This window comes from Hyla sarda, chromosome 5 (genome assembly GCF_029499605.1).
Source record: "Hyla sarda isolate aHylSar1 chromosome 5, aHylSar1.hap1, whole genome shotgun sequence".
NCBI lineage: Eukaryota > Metazoa > Chordata > Amphibia > Anura > Hylidae > Hyla > Hyla sarda.
In genome coordinates this window covers 225,867,076-225,887,560 of record NC_079193.1, presented here as the reverse complement: position 1 = coordinate 225,887,560, position 20,485 = coordinate 225,867,076, and the positions used below count along the sequence as shown (strand labels likewise).

The 20,485-nt window shown below is 42.3% G+C and overlaps 1 protein-coding gene across 4 annotated transcripts in view; it reads right to left on the bottom strand.

Moving 5' to 3' along the window:
• The window catches only part of GMPR (guanosine monophosphate reductase), an 81,418-nt gene extending 70,876 nt beyond the window's left edge, over positions 1-10,542 (bottom strand). Inside the window, exon 1 of one of the 4 annotated variants that reach the window (XM_056521233.1) lies at positions 10,511-10,542. The gene's annotated coding sequence lies outside the window, so the exon portion shown is untranslated. Of the gene's footprint in view, positions 1-9,135; positions 9,233-9,906; positions 9,949-10,175; positions 10,198-10,510 lie in introns of those variants that run through there. The other 3 variants (XM_056521232.1, XM_056521229.1, XM_056521231.1) reach the window with 3 other exon arrangements.
• Between the last annotated feature and the right edge of the window lie 9,943 nt (positions 10,543-20,485).

Here is a 20,485-nt window from a genome sequence, read left to right as displayed (position 1 = left end):
AGTAGTTGTAATAGTGAAGCGCCTCTTGAAAATAGTTTAAAAAAAATCTGTCCTCTCTTCTGGTCTTATCCCCTGGTCTGTGCTCCGGCACATGATGATGTCACTCATGTGCCAGAACACAGAGCAAGGTCGCCCTGCTTCTTGTAGTGTCCTGCATAATGTGCGCAGCCACAAGAGTGATTGACAGAGTGAGGAGGCAATGGCTCTTCGCTCTGTCAAAACAGCTGAGCGGCCCTCATTTAACATTAGGCACGTCAATAGGACACCCTTATAGTTAAATGTGTGCCGGACTGGCGGCTCTGCAGAGTGGTGATGTGTACATTGTACGCATTGCCACTCTGTTAGGGGGGGGCGACTTAGGTGGCTGCAAGACCCCCTCCATCTCAAGGCCTTAGGTGGCTGCCTAATGACTCGCCTAATGGGAGAGCCTTTGCTAGTATCATGTGGCTGGCAGATGACAAAATCTCAAGATTTGCATCTCACTACTGGTAACTGCAACACTGTGGGCAGCATATAACTTGCCACCTCTGAGCTCTTACCCATGAGTAAAGATTTTCTGTGCCAGCAGTGAGCCAAACAACTAGGATCTGCTCCAGGGAGAAAGACTAATAAGACTAGTGAAACCACAAAAGGCTAAAGTAAAGAGAACAAGCTGCAGGTATCCAAATATACACCAATTCTCTTGACTATCCGTTTCAGCCATCAGTATGACTGTTATTCATACCTCCCAACTTTTGTTAAGAGCAAAGAGGGACAAGCCACACCCCTAACCACACTCATAGCCACACCCTCAGCCAAGCCCTAACCTTGCCTGCAGCTGCAGAATGGGAATACTCCTTTAGAGCCTATTCACACGTACAGTATTCTGTGCAGGATTTGAATTTGTATTCAGTCATATACATTGAAATATGTAGCAGAAAAGCCTGTACATAAAATCTGCACAGAATACTGTACGTGTGAATACACCATTAACAGCAATAATGTTGTCACCTAAGTTTAGGAGGACCTATTATACTGACAGACTGACAACAACCACCATCATTACCATTACTAACCATATAATTGATTACATACAGTTATATCAGGTGACTTGCTGTCGTGCTAATTGTACACCCCAAAAATGGATCACTATGTTGACGTCGGACATGTGGCATATTCTAAGTAGGCCAAAGTTTATTCTATAGTTTCTTCTCTACAAGTGTGCCAGTCTGAGAAGAATACTCACTGTCCCCTTAGATATTTTTGGCTGTTGAGATAAGGACATGTGTGTGGTAGTTAGCTACATTCTTTAGACAACACTACTACAACTAACCCAAGTGAAGGGGGATTGACATGTAGAAACTAGAGATGAGCGAACTTTTCAAAAATTTGATTCGGCCGATTCGCCGAATTTTCCGAAAAAGTTTGTTTCGATCCGAATTTTTTCACGGCAAATCTATATTAAAAAAGGCTATTTCTATCCTACAGACAGCCTCTATAGGGGTATAGAACACTTTGCTGTGTTCTAAAACGCATATGGAGTGTGCTGGGGGAGTGAAATAATACAGTTATTCAGAATAACATGCAGATTACCGGCATTGCTTTTAGAATCACTGCCGCACAGGAGCACAATGACAGAGCCTGGTGGTGGCATCAGTGTCAGGAGACCATGAGGAGACCATATAGTGACTGAATGACATAGCGTGGAGGTGTTGGCAGCATGAGGAGACCATTTAGTGGCTGAATGGCACAGCGTGGAGGTGTTGGCAGCATGAGGACACCATATAGTGGCTGAATGACACAGCATGGAGGTGTTGGAAGCATGAGGAGACCATATAGTGGCTGAATGACACAGCGTGGAGGGGTTGGCAACATGAGGAGACCATATAGTGGCTGAATGGCACAGCGTGGAGGTGTTGGCAGTATGAGGACACCATATAGTGGCTGAATGACACAGGAGGGACATGTTGGCAGCATGAGGAGACCATATAGTGGCTGAATGACACAGCATGGAGGTGTAGGAAGCATGAGGAGACCATATAGTGGATGAATGGCACAGCCCGGAGTTGCCAGCAGCATGAGTAGGCACTAGGCCTTCACAATCCCTAAGATTAAAAGATGAATTAAGAAATTTAAAACAAAGATTTTGGATAGCGGGTGCTACCTATGACAAAATGTAAAATTCCCAGACCCAAGCCGCACAGCAGCATCAGTAACCCATATATTGCCTGAATGACACAGCCGGGAGTTGGCTGATGCACGATTACACAGCAGGGCTTCACAATTCCCCCCAAAAAACAACACAATTTTTGAAAAACATTTTGCATAGTGGGTACTACCTATGAGAAAATTTGAAATTCCCAGACCCAGGCCCCACAGTGGCACCAGTAAACCATATATTGCCTGAATGACACAGCCTGGAGTTGGCTGATGCACGAGTACACAGCAGGGCTTCACAATCCCCCCCAAAAAACACAACAATTTTATAAATTTTTGAAAAAGATTTTGGATAGCGGGTGCTACCTATGAGAAAATTTGAAATTCCCAGACTCAGGCCCCACAGCGGCATCAGTAACCCATATATTGCCTGAATGACACAGCCTGGAGTTGGCTGATGCACGAGTACACACCAGGGCTTCACAAATCATCCCCCCCCCCCCAAAAAAAAAAGAAAACACAACAATATCATAAATTTTTTTTAAAGATTTTGGATAGCAGGTGCTACCTATGAGAACATTTGACATTCCCAGACCCAGGCCCCACAGCGGCATCAGTAACCCATATGTTGCCTGAATGACACAGCCTGGAGTTGGCTGATGCACGAGTACACAGCAGGGCTTCACAATTCCCCCCCCCCCCCCAAAAAAAACACCACAATTTTAGAAATTTTTGAAAAAGATTTTGGATAGCGGGTGCTACCTATGAGAAAATTTGAAATTCCCAGACCCAGGCCCAGCAGCGCCATCATTTTTTGAATTGAAATTTAAAACAACCTTTGCGTGTGGGTACGAAGGACCAAATCAAACAAGCCCCCACAGGGCTCATGTGGCTGTGAGATGTAGGCGCAACGTCTCCATTGCCCTGATCGGCCATTGTTTCCAAGACTTCTCGTCAAGGCAAACCATGTGAAGAACAGCGCGACACCGCCGTGACCTGCACATATGGTATGCTGAAGGGCCACTGAGACTTGTCCGGGCAGTGGAGGCTTAAGAAACAGTGAAGGATGTAGAGGCGGAGTGGCACACTGTCACAGGACCAACGGGCTGGCAGAGGGTAGCAGGAAGCAGCATTGAGTACACACCAGGGCTTCAGAATCCCAAAGAAAAAACAACCATTTAAAAAATAAAATTAAGAATATTTAGGACAGCGGGTGCTACCTATATATTGCCTGAATGACACAGCCTGGAGTTGGCTGATGCATGAGTACACACTAGCTTCACAATCCCCCCCAAAAAAACTCAACAATTGTAGAAATTTATGAAGAAGACTTTTGGATAGCGGGTGCTACCATTCCCAGACCAAGGCCCCGCAGCGCCATCAGTAAACCATATATTGCCTGAATGACACAGGCTGGAGTTTGCTGATGCATTAGTACGCACCAAAGCTTCACAATCCCTAATAAAAAAGAAAAACATTTTTGACGAAAAATTTTCACGAAAATTTAGGACAGCGAGTGCTCTCTATATATTACCAGAATGATGCAGCCATTGAGTTGGCTGCAGCATGAGGAGACCATTGAAATGTGTGATTTTTTTATTTGAAATTTAAATCAAAATTTGTGTCCCGGACCCCGCCGAAAATTTTACTTAAAAAATCACAATGGTGTTCAATGGTGTAATGGTTATTATTCTGGAAAATTCAAGTTTATTACTGTGATAATTAGTGTCAGTGAGGCAAGTAGTTCCTGAAAGACACAGGATGAGTCAGGAGCAGGCATTCGCAGTACCCAAGAGGGTTTCATAACCCCTTACATTTAAAGATCAATGTTGAAATTTGCATTAAGCATGTATTTAGCTACTGCTAAACATCCAAAAATTGAAGGCCCAAGGCCTGAGGCATCAGGGAGGCAAGTAGTTCCTGAGAGATACAGAATGTGGCAGGAGCAGTCATTCACAGTACCCAAGAGGGTTTCATAACCCCTTACATTTAAAGATCAATGTTGACATTTGCATTAAGCATGTATTTAGCTGCTGCTAAACTTCCAAAAATGTAAGGCCCAAGGCCAGAAGCATCATGAGGCAAGTAGTTCCTGAATGACACAGGATGAGCCAGGAGCAGGCAATCACAGTACCAAAGAGGGTTTCATAACCCTAATTGATAACCCAAGAGGGTTTTATAACCAACCATAATTGGGAAATGTTGGTGTAGCAGCATGGTCAATCTACTCTGAGGCATCTGGCATTGGTGGCTGGAAATCCTGGCTGATCCATCCCTCATTCATCTTGACAAACGTCAGTCTCTCCACATTTTTAGTGGACAGACAAGTTCGCCTTGGGGTGACTATGGCCCCGGCCGCACTAAACACCCGCTCGGATGGCACACTACTGGCCGGGCAGGACAGCTTTTCCAGGGCAAACTCTGCTAGTTGCGGCCATAAATCAAGTTTGGCTGCCCAGAAGTCCAGCGGATCTTCAATGGTTGTTGGCATGGTCATGTCAAGGTATGCCACCACCTGCTTGTTCAGGTCCTGCTCCATGTCTAACCGCTGCTGATGAGTTGCTTCACTATGCGGGTGAAGAAAGCTACTCATCAGCGACTGTAGACTCAGGCTGCTGCTGATTTAGCTGGTACTGCTCCTCCCACCCCTCCCCTCCCCAGCAGCCATGGCAGTGGAAGGTGAGAGCAGAGGGCCCCCCCAGTCAGACCTGCGAGTGGATGGACCATGTGGCCGATAGGCATCGGCCAACTGACTATGTAGAATCTCTCTGTAGTAGGTCAGTTTGTCCTCCCTCTCAGTGGGTGTAAAAAAGGCCCCCATTCTGGGACGGTAGCAAGGGTCTAATAAGGTGGAGATCCAGAAGTCATCCCGCTAACGAATTTTGACAATTCGGGGGTCACTACACAAGCAACTGAGCATGCATCGTGCCATTTGCGCCAGTGACTCAGAGGGACTAACTACATCCATCTCCACTGTATACTGCCACGGTGTGTCTGGGTCCTCTGTCTCGCCTTCCTCATAACCCTCCAGCTCCTCTGGCTGCTCCTGCTCCGCCTCTCCTGTCCGATGACTAGAAACACCGGCCATCTCATCCAACCTAAACTGTGCTTTGCTCTGCCCCTCATCATCCTCCTCCTCCAGTTCAGCCCCCACAGGGCTCATGTAGTCTTGAGATGTAAGCGCAACGTCTCCATTGCCCTGACCAGCCATGGTTTCAATAATTTGTTGTAGGAAATGTAGGAGTGGAATTACGTCGTTCATGACTTAATCCAAGCGACTTACAAACAATGTGGCTTCCTCAAAGGGCCTCAGCAAACGGCAGGTGTCACGTATGAACTGCCACTGGTTCACATTGAAGTTACACAGGGGAGTACTCCTATCTACTTGGATCATCAAGAAATCGTGATGGCTTTTCTTTGTTCGTATTGTCCAACATATGGAGGGTGGAATTCCAACGTGTGGCAACGTCACAAATAAGACTATGTTGTGGGATACCGTTCTGATGCTGCAGCTCAAGGAAGGTGTGCTTGGCGGTGTACGAGTGGCTGAAGTGCATGCACAGTTTCATTGCCATTTTCAGGATGTTTTGTAAATGGGGTGAAGACTTGAGGAAGTGCTTGACAACCAGATTCAACACGTGTGCCATGCAGGGCGCATGTTTCACACTTCCTTGTCGCAGCGCAGACACGATGTTCTTCCCATTGTCTGTCACCATTAGTGTTGCTCGCGAATATTCGCAATTCGAATATTATTCGCGAATATCGCATATTCGCGAATTCGCGAATTTCGCGAATATAGCGCTATATATTCGTAATTACGAATATTCGTTTTTTTTTTTTTTTTTTCTTCACAGTACACATCACAGTGATCATCCCTCTCTGCTTCCAGCTTGTGTGGTGTAAAGAAGGCTGTAATACTACTGTGTGAGACTGGCGCGCGAAAATTCGCATATGCGAAGATTCGCATATGCGAATTTTCGCATATGCGAATTTCCACATATGCTAATTTTCGCATGCGCGTATTTTCGCATACGCGAAAATAAAACGAGAATGTAACGAATATGCGAATATTCGCGAATATATGACGAATATTCGTCCATATATTCGCGAATATTCGCGAATTCGAATATGGCCTATGCCGCTCAACACTAGTCACCATGGTTCCCATTTCCAGATTTTGTGGAGTAAGCCATACTCGGATTTCTTTACGAATGAACTTTAGCAGTTCCTCCCCTGTGTGACTCCATTCGCCAAGGCAAACAATGTGAAGAACAGCTTGACACAGCTGTGCCCTACACACATGGTACGATGAAGGGCCACCGAGATTTGGACGTGCAGTGGAGGCCGAGGACATGGTGGAGGATGAGGAGGCGGCGTCGCACATTGTAACAGGACCAACTGTCTGGGAGCGAGAGCATGGAGGAGGAAGCGGTGTGACCTGTCCAAGTTGCTGTTGTGGCTGTGCAGGAACCACATTTACCCAGTGGGCCATAAAAGACAAGTATTGTCCCTGCCCATAGTTACAGCTCCACACGTCGGTGCTGCCGTGCACTTTTGAACACACCGACAGGCTCAAGGACTGGCCCACCTTCTCTTGTACAAACTTATGCAGGGCTGGTACTGCCTTCTTCGCAAAGAAATGACGGCTTGGGATTCTCCACCTTGGCTCGGCACAAGCCATCAATTCTCTGAAAGGTGCAGAGTCCACCACTTGAAAAGGGAGGGACTGCAACACCAGCAACTTGGACAGGAGCACATTCAACTTCTGCGCCTTTGGATGTGTGGGCGCATACTGTTGTCTCTTGGACATGGCTTCGCCGATGGATTGTTGGCGGAATGGCTGCCTAAAAGCGGGAGAAGCAGGAGCAACAGAAGGAGGGTTTGACACACAGCTCCCTTCGGCTGAGGTGGTGGAGCCTTGGCTGGATGAACGTGGGAGCGGATGGCCACTGGGTGATGCAGCAGGCTGGACCAGTTCATCGGAGCCACGGTTCTCCCAGGCCGCTTTATGGTGGCGAAGCATGTGTTGACGCAGGGCCGTGGTGCCGACATTGGGACCCTGGCCACGCTTCACCTTCTGCCGACAGATCTTGCATGTGGCTACGTGAACCTCCTCCGGATGCCATATGAAAAACTTCCACACCGCCGAGTAGCTGATTTTCCCACCCGCAGTCCGCACTAATTGACTGCTACTGGCGCTGTCTCCAGGAACCCCTGTTCCACTACCTCCCGGAAAGGTAGGCTGCCGTGAAGCAGGTGGTCTCCCCCGGGCACGTTTGGCTCCTGAATTTCCACTACTGCCACCACGCTGACTGCCAACCGTGCTACCGCCTTGCTGCCTCAATGGCAACCTGCAACTCTCTTCTCCTGATGATGATGAAGCCCCTTCTGCACCCGGCTCCCAATTGCGATCGGCTTCATCATCATCAACAGGTGTGTGCACGTCACTGATGTCCTCCTCAGGTTCCCCAACAGTGTCTGCTTCAGGACCCTGAACCCTTGCAACACCGCCTCCCACGTCACTCTCAGCATCACTACTTGGCCGCCTAGCGGAGCAAGCGGCGCATGTCTCCTCCCCTTCTTGGCTGTCCAGTAGCTGCTGACTGTCCTCTATTAGAACGTCCTCAGTAAATAGTGGAGCTGAACCCACAGCATAAGATACTTCTTGAGGAGAGGGAACAGCATAGGACAGAGGCAATGGGAGGACAGGGACTTCTCCCGGGCCATGCCAACTGAGGGTTGTGTCTGAGGAACCCACCGACTGTTGGCTAGGGGTGTCAGATGTCACTTGTGATGATGTGGATGAGCATGTTAACCAATCGATGATGACAGATGGGTTGCTGGTGGAGACACAACCGCTGGCTGATAACGGGAGCTCAGGCCTCTCACTGCGACTCCTGCTGCCACTCGCCCCAAGTCTGCTGCAAACTCTGCCTGAAGTATTTAGGCCTCTGCCACTCCTCTGTGGACATCCTAGTACTTCTCTGCCTGACATACTTAGTGCGTTTATGAGGGTATTACAATACGCTACACTAGTTTTTAAACAGTATTTGTCTAGAACAGCAGCAGGTGATTACTTACGCCTGTCCTTTCACAGTATGTTGGCCCTTTACAGATTAACAGGTACAAGATGGTACACTACTTGTGTACGTATGCGGTATGCACTGATGAGGGCAGTAAGATGCGCAACTATAGGCAGAAAAAACTCTGTATTTTGACATCACAGGGGTCAGTGAACACTCATAGGCTGCATCTCACATGTGATTCACAGTCAGCCCGCCTACCTTCATTCCCTCCTCTGTTTCCCGCCCTCCCATAATCCCCTACCCCATGTGGATCCGCCATCTTAGGTCTCCAATAGCCTCGAACACTGTAAAATGGAGTTTAATGAAGCGATTCATTATAGAATGAATCGCGGCGATATTTGTATTTGTTGCGAATCAAATTTTTCATGAAATTCGTAACGAATTTGGGTTCTTCAGCTTCAGTTTCTAGTAGAAACTGTGAAACTTTATTATGTCTTATCCAAATGAACCTGTTGTAATTGTAATCAGTAGGGCATATGATATTAACACATACTGTTAAGTATTGTAAAGGACATCAATACATGTTTATTATCTTATAAATGATTCTCACTGGGAGTATTGATCATTGCTTGCATCCCTAAGACATGGCGGGAAGGTGATAACATCTCAAGTATAGACTTTAATAATGAGTCTCTCTCCTAAGCTTTGCTAGGGAAAGCAATGTTATTGTAACTAACAATTAATTATCCATTTGAGTTCACATATCTGTGTTAAATAGACATCCATTGTATTCTTATCTTGCCAATGAATTTATAGTTGGGAATATGTTCAACTAGGCACCAAGATGTCTGAGGGTCCACCATGGTTAAAGGGGTACTCCACTGGAAAACATATTTTTTTAAATCAACTGATACCAGAAAGTTAAACATATTTGTAAATTACTTCTATTAAAAAATCTTAATCATTCCAATACTTATCAGCTGCTGTTATGAGCCACAGGAAGTTCTTTTCTTTTTGAATTTCTTTCCAGTGTAACCACAGTGCTCTCTTTTTTCTATGGGGATTTTCTCCTACTCTGAACAGTTCCTAAAATGGACAGAGGTGTCAGCAGAGAGCACTGTGGTCAGACAGAAAGGAAATTCAAAAAGAAAAGAACTTCCTGTGGATCATAACAGCAGCTGATAAGTATTGGATTAAGATTTTTTTATTAGAAGTAATTTACAAATCTGTTTAACAAGCTTGTAATGCTTACTAACATATCTAATTGAATCAATTTGCATATATCAATGTGTTTGTTACTCATTAATGTTTACAACCTTATAACTAATAAATCTGCATATTTTTATAATACCTGTGTATTATTGTATATCGCAAAACTACATCCTTAGTGTTAATGTCATAAAAATAACTTGTTGATATCTGAGGAAATAGTCGGACTCAGACGTGAATTGTTTTGATTAGGTTTGTCTACAATTCACTAGGTCATAATTTTGATATTTTTTGATAATTTTACATTTTTCATAATTATTATTTTTTATGACCATAACTCATAATTTATTATGTTATTACCGCATGACATGACAACAACCCCCATCATTTTGATTACATACAGTTAGATCGGGTGACTGACAACAACCCCCATCATCACCATTACAGGTCATATAAGAGATGACATATAGTTATATCAGGTGACTGACAAAAACCTCCATCATTACCACTTCAGACCATAATAGTGATTACATACAGTTATATCAGGTGACTGACAACAACCACCATCATTACCACTACAGACCATAATAGTGATTACATACAGTTATATCAGGTGACTGACAACAACCACCATCATTACCACTACAGACCATATAAGATATTACATAACAGTTATATCAGGTGACTGACAACAACCACCATCATTACCACTACAGACCATATAAGTAATTACATAGAGTTATAACAGGTGACTGACAACAACCACCATCATTACCACTACAGAGCATAAAAGTGATTACATACAGTTATAACAGGTGACTGACAACAACCACCATCATTACCACTACAGACCATATAAGTAATTACATACAGTTATATCAGGTGACTGACAACAACCACCATCATTACCACTACAGAGCATATAAGTGATTACATACAGTTATATCAGGTGACTGACAACAACCACCATCATTACCACTACAGACCATAATAGTGATTACATACAGTTATAACAGGTGACTGACAACAACCACCATCATTACCACTACAGACCATATAAGAGATTACATACAGTTATATCAGGTGACTGACAACAACCACCATCATTACCACTACGGACCATATAAGTAATTACATACAGTTATAACAGGTGACTGACAACAACCCCCATCATTACCACTACAGACCATATAAGTGATTACATACAGTTATATCAGGTGACTGACAACAACCACCATCATTACCACTACAGACCATAATAGTGATTACATACAGTTATAACAGGTGACTGACAACAACCACCATCATTACCACTACAGACCATATAAGAGATTACATACAGTTATAACAGGTGACTGACAACAACCACCATCATTACCACTACAGACCATATAAGTAATTACATACAGTTATATCAGGTGACTGACAACAACCACCATCATTAGCACTACAGAGCATATAAGTGATTACATACAGTTATATCAGGTGACTGACAACAACCACCATCATTACCACTACAGACCATAATAGTGATTACATACAGTTATAACAGGTGACTGACAACAACCACCATCATTACCACTACAGACCATATAAGAGATTACATACAGTTATATCAGGTGACTGACAACAACCACCATCATTACCACTACGGACCATATAAGTAATTACATACAGTTATAACAGGTGACTGACAACAACCCCCATCATTACCACTACAGACCATAATAGTGATTACACACAGTTATATCAGGTGACTGACAACAACCACCATCATTACCACTACAGACCATAATAGTGATTACATACAGTTATATCAGGTGACTGACAACAACCACCATCATTACCACTACAGTGCATATAAGTAATTACATACAGTTATATCAGGTGACTGACAACAACCACCATCATTAGCACTACAGAGCATATAAGTGATTACATACAGTTATAACAGGTGACTGACAACAACCACCATCATTACCACTACAGACCATATAAGTGATTACATACAGTTATATCAGGTGACTGACAACAACCACCATCATTACCACTACAGACCATATAAGTGATTACATACAGTTATATCAGGTGACTGACAACAACCACCATCATTACCACTACAGACCATATAAGTGATTACATACAGTTATAACAGGTGACTGACAACAACCCCCATCATTACCACTACAGACCATATAAGTGATTACATACAGTTATATCAGGTGACTGACAACAACCACCATCATTACCACTACAGACCATAATAGTGATTACATACAGTTATAACAGGTGACTGACAACAACCACCATCATTACCACTACAGACCATAATAGTGATTACATACAGTTATATCAGGTGACTGACAACAACCACCATCATTACCTCTACAGTGCATATAAGTAATTACATACAGTTATATCAGGTGACTGACAACAACCACCATCATTACCACTACAGACCATATAAGTGATTACATACAGTTATATCAGGTGACTGACAACAACCCCCATCATTACCACTACAGACCATATAAGTGATTACATACAGTTATATCAGGTGACTGACAACAACCACCATCATTACCACTACAGACCATAATAGTGATTACATACAGTTATAACAGGTGACTGACAACAACCACCATCATTACCACTACGGACCATATAAGTAATTACATACAGTTATAACAGGTGACTGACAACAACCCCCATCATTACCACTACAGACCATATAAGTGATTACATACAGTTATATCAGGTGACTGACAACAACCACCATCATTACCACTACAGACCATAATAGTGATTACATACAGTTATAACAGGTGACTGACAACAACCACCATCATTACCACTACAGACCATATAAGAGATTACATACAGTTATATCAGGTGACTGACAACAACCACCATCATTACCACTACAGTGCATATAAGTAATTACATACAGTTATATCAGGTGACTGACAACAACCACCATCATTACCACTACAGACCATATAAGTGATTACATACAGTTATATCAGGTGACTGACAACAACCCCCATCATTACCACTACAGACCATATAAGTGATTACATACAGTTATATCAGGTGACTGACAACAACCACCATCATTACCACTACGGACCATATAAGTAATTACATACAGTTATAACAGGTGACTGACAACAACCCCCATCATTACCACTACAGACCATATAAGTGATTACATACAGTTATATCAGGTGACTGACAACAACCACCATCATTACCACTACGGACCATATAAGTGATTACATACAGTTATATCAGGTGACTGACAACAACCACCATCATTACCACTACAGACCATAATAGTGATTACATACAGTTATAACAGGTGACTGACAACAACCACCATCATTACCACTACAGACCATATAAGAGATTACATACAGTTATATCAGGTGACTGACAACAACCACCATCATTACCACTACAGACCATATAAGAGATTACATACAGTTATATCAGGTGACTGACAACAACCACCATCATTACCACTACAGACCATAATAGTGATTACATACAGTTATATCAGGTGACTGACAACAACCACCATCATTACCACTACAGTGCATATAAGTAATTACATACAGTTATATCAGGTGACTGACAACAACCACCATCATTACCACTACGGACCATATAAGTAATTACATACAGTTATAACAGGTGACTGACAACAACCCCCATCATTACCACTACAGACCATATAAGTGATTACATACAGTTATATCAGGTGACTGACAACAACCACCATCATTACCACTACGGACCATATAAGTAATTACATACAGTTATAACAGGTGACTGACAACAACCACCATCATTACCACTACGGACCATATAAGTAATTACATACAGTTATAACAGGTGACTGACAACAACCCCCATAATTACCACTACAGACCATATAAGAGATTACATACAGTTATATCAGGTGACTGACTACAACCTCCATCATTACCACTACAGACCATAATAGTGATTACATACAGTTATAACAGGTGACTGACAACAACCACCATCATTACCATTACAGACCATATAAGTAATTACATACAGTTATATTAGGTGACTGACAACAACCACCATCATTACCACTACAGACCATAATAGTGATTACATACAGTTATATCAGGTGACTGACAATAACCCCCATCATTAGTGCGCGGTGTACTCGCGGACATCGCTGCCACACTCCCTGGTCCCTGAGCTAGGCAAAGAGCAGCCATGATGTGTGCGCGTACACTGCGTATGCGCGCGGCAAGGCACAGAACACTTTGGGGGAGATTTATCAAAACCTGTCCAAAGGATAAGTTGCTGAGTCGCCCATATCAACCAATCATATTGTTTCTTTCAGTTTTGAAAAGGCCTCTGAAAACTAATAGAAGCAATCTGATTGTTTTTCTCTGATCAGGTTTTGATAAATCTCCCCTGTGTGTCTGCTCATAGTGGTGGATTGCCGCTACAAGCAGGCATAGCTGGAGGCACACTGTAGGGTCTGCCATCAGCGTATCTGCAACGTAAAATATGCTGCGGATTCGTTCTGTGTGACCCTACCCTAAAATACAAACCTTAACCATTTAAGGACACAGTCCATTTTGGCCTTGAGGATACAACCAATTTTATTTTTGCATTTTTGTTTTTCCTCGTTGCCTTCTAAGAGGCATAACTCTTTAATGTGTCCATGCACAGACCCATATAAGGTTTTTTTTTTTTGCACGACCAATTGTACTTTGTAATTATGCACTTCCTTTTACAATAAAATGTATGGCAAAACCCAAAAAAATATTATTTGTGTGGGGAAATTGGGAATTGGGGGATGTTTTTGCCATGGAAATCCTTTGTCTATTCTTTTTGCAGATTCCGCTCGAAAATGCATTGCCATCTATAAGACGGCACATTAACGAACAGCCCTAGCGTCCCCTGGAATATTCAAATGTGTGGAATGTTCGCCAGTGCGGACATTCCACACATTTTTGGCCGTGTGAACATGGCCTCATACTCCAGTCATGTGGTGTGTGACGCAGGACTACACCTGGTCTCACAGGTATCTAAGGATTGCCACCGAGCAGCAGGAAGGAGTTGGTCAGAAGTCAAGATCAGCTTTTGTGTTATGCTTGGACACTGCTACACTCAGGACAACTGAACTGTGACACCTGCCTGTTTGTGACAGTTCAGAGGTAATAGGGACTATAGAGGTGACTATGACAAATAAAACAAAAACAAATTGGAGAAATGGAAATAGAGAGATTACTCCTGTACGATTTCATTTGCAAGTTTCTTTTTTTTTTTTTTTAAGTTTAATTAATTTAAGACACGTTATTGCTTTCACTTTCACCAGTAAGCATTCCGCATTGTTCTCATAGTAGATCCATTTCCACTATTAACCTCTAGGTGTCACTGTCTGACTACCTTTGACATTATGCTTCACAGTCTATAAAACAGTGATAACAATATAAAGATAATGTAAAGATATGTAGATCCTCTGCAACATTTGTTCCAGTAAAACAGCAGCAGCATTTCGAATTATGAATAGTTGTGATTTGATATTATAACATACTTTAGTGTTGGTTATATGAGTTATTAAAAGCCCAGGGCTATATTCTGCATAATGAAACATGAATTTGGAGTTTTATTATTTATTTACAGTAGGTTAATAATTTTATTTATTTTTATTTTACTGTATCATGACAGCAGACTGGATTATGTTTTACACTAAGACAAAAAAGCTCACTCTACACTGGCAAGTTTGATCCCTTCAAAGTCCAAAATAATTTTGTTCAGTTTTGCAATTTATCTCTATAAAAAAAAAAAAAAATGCAGACTGCAGTAGTTAGTACAAGTGCCATTTTGTCTTGATATTTGAAAAAACACTTATTATATTAGTTGTCTTGGGCTATTTGCATTGTTCTTGTTCAGTTTTAATCCTGCTAACAGCAATAGGGGCTGAATATTTAATATTGTAACTGTAATGGGCAGACAGGAATCTGAAGGATTTTAGTTAAAGATAAACTAAGGAGTGAAGTCTAAAAATATCCTAGATTTTAACCTGTTACTTCTATTCAAGGATTTCGCCTTAGCTGCAAGGAATCCTGGTCGGCTGTAAGCTGGTGCCAGAGTAATTCATCCAAATTCTAGTGTCTGTTGAAGTCAAGTGTAGTCTGCAGTGCTATAGTGGAGTATTGGGACAATTTTACTGCAGGCATTGGTGGGTGCATTAGTCCTCGGTGTATATCGCACAATGTAACTAACCAAGGGTTCTTTGGTGTCCCCACTGTTGTTCCCGTATGTAAGGTGCTCAGAAATGAGGCCTCTGGACACAAGTAATTCTTTATTGAACTCCTTGTGCAAATATATTACAGTTGATTTGGTACAGCTTAAAATGTTACATCTTTGGAGTCAGATGAATGACTATTTTGACATTGTCCCTGTTTAACTAGTGCTTTTGTAGCAGCTTTACTGAATTTTCCACATATGCATTTAATTACTATTGCAGATATATGTGCTCTTTGGTTTTCAATTCAAAGTCACAGAAACTACTGTTGAAGATCTTTACAGGTTGTCTCACTGTGGTACAAGGTATAAAAACACACATCCTGACGTGGCAGACAGGCAGAACTCACACCGACCATGGGCTGACAAAAAGATAAGAGTGTATCCAGAGGGGCCCTTGTTTCGTTTTCTCCTCTCTTAAGAAGACCAAGTTCTTCTTCTCGGAGACACAAATCTTGTAGAACGTTATCTTCACAGCGTGGAGCAGGAACAGTGACTTAATTGTAGACAGATGGTGCCTAATTTAAAGACATGTGGCCTAGGTGTAAGTACAGAAGGGACTTGGAAATGCATGCTTTGCTGGCTGACTGGAACTTTTAACAAGTGCATGCCTAGGAGATGTTACCCTGGCAAAAGCCAGGCCTTGATAACAGGTTTTGTCCACAGAGGATGAACTAGAAACTTCTACAACTATTGGTTGGGGGGATCATGTGACTGAAGCATCATTCTTCTGTGTACAGTTAATGCAGAATATTAACCCTTTGTGAGACCTGTGTACCTGTGTCAAAGAGCAAGAAGCCGGGAGATACAGCTCTCTGCCATTGCAGGTAATGCTCCGATCCACCTGTTGCTTATCTACCAGACATACCATTTGTATCTGTCTGAAGGATTGCTGTCATCTTTCAGAAATTGGATGGTGTCCGGTATACTTTAACTTCCCCAAGGTTATGTGGTGCTGGTTGCTGTTGTCTGTTGCTAAACATGACTGATTGTGGTCTTTACTATTAGTTTGCATTTATAAGACATGCCTTTATAGCATGACTTATATGCTATTGAGCAATTTATACTATTAGACATCTTATGACCATACTGATGGAGGGTTCTTTTATTATAGGTGCTGCGCACTCAAGCTTGATTTATTAATAGCCTGCTTTTTATGTTTTTCTTCTCTGTAATAAGCATGGCCATTGAGTAATCCCACACAAGATAGGATCTTGGCTAGTTTACCCTGCAATTTCTCCACATAGTTACATAGTTAGTATGGTTGAAAAAAGACATACGTCCATCAAGTCCAACCAGGGAATTGAAGGGAAGGGTGTAAGGGGATAAGGGAAAGGGATGTAGTTTTATGATTCTGCATAAGCATTAATGTTATTTTGTTCCAGGAATGTATCTAACCCTGTTTTAAAGCTGTTAATTGTTCCTGCTGTGACCAGTTCCTGAGGTAGATCGTTCCATAAATTCACAGTCCTCACGGTAAAGAAGGCGTGTCGCCGCTTTAGACTAAACCTTTTCTTCTCCAGACGGAGGGAGTGCCCCCTCGTCCTTTGGGGGGGTTTAACCTGGAACAGTTTTTCTCCATATTTTTTGTATGGGCCATTTATATACTTATATACGTTTATCATATCCCCCCTTAAACGTCTCTTCTCAAGACTAAACAATTGTAACTCCTTTAATCGCTCCTCATAGCTAAGATGTTCCATGCCCCATATTAGTTTAGTCGCACTTCTCTGCACCCTTTCCAGCTCCACAGTGTCCCTTTTATGAACAGGCGACCAAAACTGAACAGCATATTCCAGGTGAGGCCGTACCAATGCTTTATAAAGGGGGAGTATTATGTCCCTGTCCCTTGAGTCCATGCCTCTTTTGATACATGACAATATCCTGCCGGCTTTGGAAGCAGCAGCCTGACATTGCATGCTATTCTGTAGTCTGTGATCTACAAGTACACCCAGATCCTTCTCTACCAGTGACTCTGCCAGTTTAATCCCCCCTAAGACATCCGATGCATGCAGGTTATTAGTACCCAGATGCATAACTTTACATTTATCCACATTGAACCTCATTTGCCAAGTGGATGCCCAGACACTTAGTCTATCCAAGTCATCTTGTAACTTATGCACATCCTCTATAGACTGTACCGTGCTACAAAGCTTGGTGTCATCTGCAAAGATAGAAACAGAGCTGTTAATACCATCCTCTATATCATTGATAAATAAATTAAACAACAGCGGGCCAGTACTGAACCTTGGGGTACACCACTAATAACCGGGGACCAATCAGAGTACGAATCATTGACCACCACTCTCTGGGTACGATCCATGAGCCAGTGTTCAATCCAGTTACAAACTAAAGTTTCCAAGCCCAAGGACCTTAACTTACCTGTCAGACGTCTATGAGGGACAGTATCAAACGCTTTGGCAAAATCCAGAAACACTATATCCACAGCCATTCCTCTGTCAAGGCTTCTACTCACCTCTTAACCCCTTAAGGACCCAGCCCAAATATACCTTAAGGACCCGGCCATTTTTTGAACATCTGACCACTGTCACTTTAAGCATTAATAACTCTGGGATGCTTTTACCTTTCATTCTGATTCCGATATTGTTTTTTCGTGACATATTCTACTTTATGTTAGTGGTAAAATTTTGTCGATACTTGCATCATTTCTTGGTGAAAAATTCCAAAATTTGATGAAAAAATTGAAAATTTTGCATTTTTTTAACTTTGAAGCTCACTGCTTGTAAGGAAAATGGATATTCCAAATACATTATATATTGATTCACATATACAATATGTCTACTTTATGTTTGCATCATAAAATTGACGTGTTTTTACTACAGAGGGCTTCAAAGTTCAGCAGCAATTTTCCAATTTTTCACAAAATTTTCAAAATCAGAATTTTTCAGGGACCAGTTCAGTTTTGAAGTGGATTTGAAGGGCCTTCATATTAGAAATACCCCAAAAATGACCCCATTATAAAAACTGCACCCCTCAAAGTATTCAAAATGACATTCAGTAAGTGTGTTAACCCTTTAGGTGTTTCACAGGAATAGCAGCAAAGTGAAGGAGAAAATTCAAAATCTTCATTTTTTACACTCGCATGTTCTTGTAGACCCAGTTTTTGAATTTTTACAAGGGGTAATAGATGAAAAATCCCCCCAAAATTTGTAACCCAATTTCTTTTGAGTAAGGAAATACCTCATATGTGTATGTCAAGTGTTCGGCGGGTGCACTAGAGGGCTCAGAAGGGAAGGAGCGACAATAGGATTTTGGAGAGGGAATTTTGCTGAAATGGTTTTTGGGGGGCATGTCACATTTAGGAAGCCCCTATGGTGCCAGAACAGCAGAAAACCCCAACATGGCATACCATTTTGGAAACTAGACCCCTCAAGGCACGTAACAAGGGGTCCAGTGAGCCTTAACACCCCACAGGTGTTTGACGACTTTTCGTTAAAGTCGGATGTGTAAATGAAAAAAAAAAAATTTCACTAAAGTGCAGTTTTTCCCCAAAATTTACCATTTTTACAAAGGGTAATGGGAGAAAATGCCCCCCCAAATTTGTAACCCCATCTCTTCTGAGTATGGAAATACCCCATGTTAGGATGTAAAATGCTTTGCGGGCAAACTACAATGCTCAGAAGAGAAGGAGTCACATTTGGCTTTTTGAAAGCAACTTTTGCTGAAATGGTTTTTTGGGGGCATGTCGCATTTAGGAAGCCCCTGTGGTGCCAGAACAGCAAAAAATACCCACATGGCATACTATTGTGGAAACTACACCCCTCAAGGAACGTAACAAGGGGTCCGCTGAGCCTTAACACCCCACAGGTGTTTGACGACTTTTCGTTAAAGTTGGATGTGTAAATGAAACATTTTTTTTTTTTTTTTACTAAAATGCAGTTTTTCCCCAAAATTTTACATTTTTACAAGGGGTAATAGGAGAAAATGACCCCCAAAATGTGTAACCCCATTTCTTCTGAGTATGGAAATACCCCATGTTAGGACGTAAAATGCTCTGCTGGCGAACTACAATGCTCAGAAGAGGAGGAGCGCCATTGAGCTTTTGGAAAGAGAATTAGTTTGGAATGGTAGTCAGGGGCCATGTGCGTTTACAAAGCCCCCCGTGGTGCCAGAACAGTGGAACCCCCCACATGTGACCCCATTTTGGAAACTACACCCCTCACAGAATTTAATAAGGGGTGCAGTGAGTATTTACACCCCACAGATCTTTGGAACAGTGGGCTGTGTAAATGAAAAAGTTTATTTTTCATTTTTACGGACCACTGTTCCAAAAATCTGTCAGACATCTGTGGGGCGTAAATTCTCAATGTACCCCTTATTACATTACGTGAGGGGTGTAGTTTCCAAAATGGGGTCACATGTGTCGGGGGTCCATTGTTCTGGCACTATGGGGGCTTTGTAAACACATGTGGCCTTCAATTCCGGACAAATTTTCTCTACAAAATCCCAATGGCGCTCCTTCTCTTCTGAGCATTGTAGTTCGCCCGCAGAGCACTTTAAATTCACATATGGGGTATGTTCTTACTCAGAAGAGATGGGTTTACAAATTTGGGGGGGTAACACCAGCTTTTTAGTAAAAAAATATAATTTTTTCATTTTCCCATCCAACTTTAATGAAAATTCGTCAAACACCTGTGGGGTGTTCAGGCTCACTATACCCCTTGTCACGTTCGGTGAGGGGTGTAGTTTCCAAAATGGGGTCACATGTGGGTATTTTTTTTTTTTTGCGTTTGTCAGAACCGCTGTAAAATCAGCCACCCCTGTGCAAATCACCAATTTAGGCCTCAAAT